Source organism: Chrysochloris asiatica, unplaced genomic scaffold (genome assembly GCF_000296735.1).
Source record: "Chrysochloris asiatica unplaced genomic scaffold, ChrAsi1.0 scaffold00376, whole genome shotgun sequence".
Taxonomy (NCBI): domain Eukaryota; kingdom Metazoa; phylum Chordata; class Mammalia; order Afrosoricida; family Chrysochloridae; genus Chrysochloris; species Chrysochloris asiatica.
This window is the reverse complement of record NW_006408894.1, coordinates 1,143,425-1,143,947: the sequence shown is the minus strand read 5'-3', so window position 1 is coordinate 1,143,947 and position 523 is coordinate 1,143,425.

Below are 523 nucleotides of genomic sequence, written 5' to 3'. Positions count from 1 at the left end.
AGAATAGATGAGATAGAAGGAAGAATCAGTGAGCTGGAAGACAAGTCTCTCAATACCACTAAGACAGAAGAACAAACACAAAAAAGGATAAAAATTTTGGAGGAAGGTCTAAGATTCATGTTGGACAACACGAAGAGGAATAACTTAAGAATTATTGGCTTTCCAGAACAAGAATCACACAAGTCTACAGAGGAAATAGTCGAAGAACTACTGGAAGAAAATTTCTCTAACATCCTGAAAAGTGAAAAGATAAACAAACAAGAAGCTCAACGAACTCCAAGAAGGGTAGACCCCAAAAGAAAATCACAAAGACATATCATAGTCAAGCTCTCCAAACTCAAAGATAAGGAGACGCTTCTGAAAGCAGGCCTAGAAAACAGAAGGGTCACTTACAAAGGCAACCCAGTCAGATTAAGCTCAGATCTCTCAGCAGGAACCATGCAAGCAAGAAGGCAATGGGGAGACACATAGAAAACCCTGAAATAAAAAAAACTGCCAACCAAGAATCCTTTATCCAGCAAAG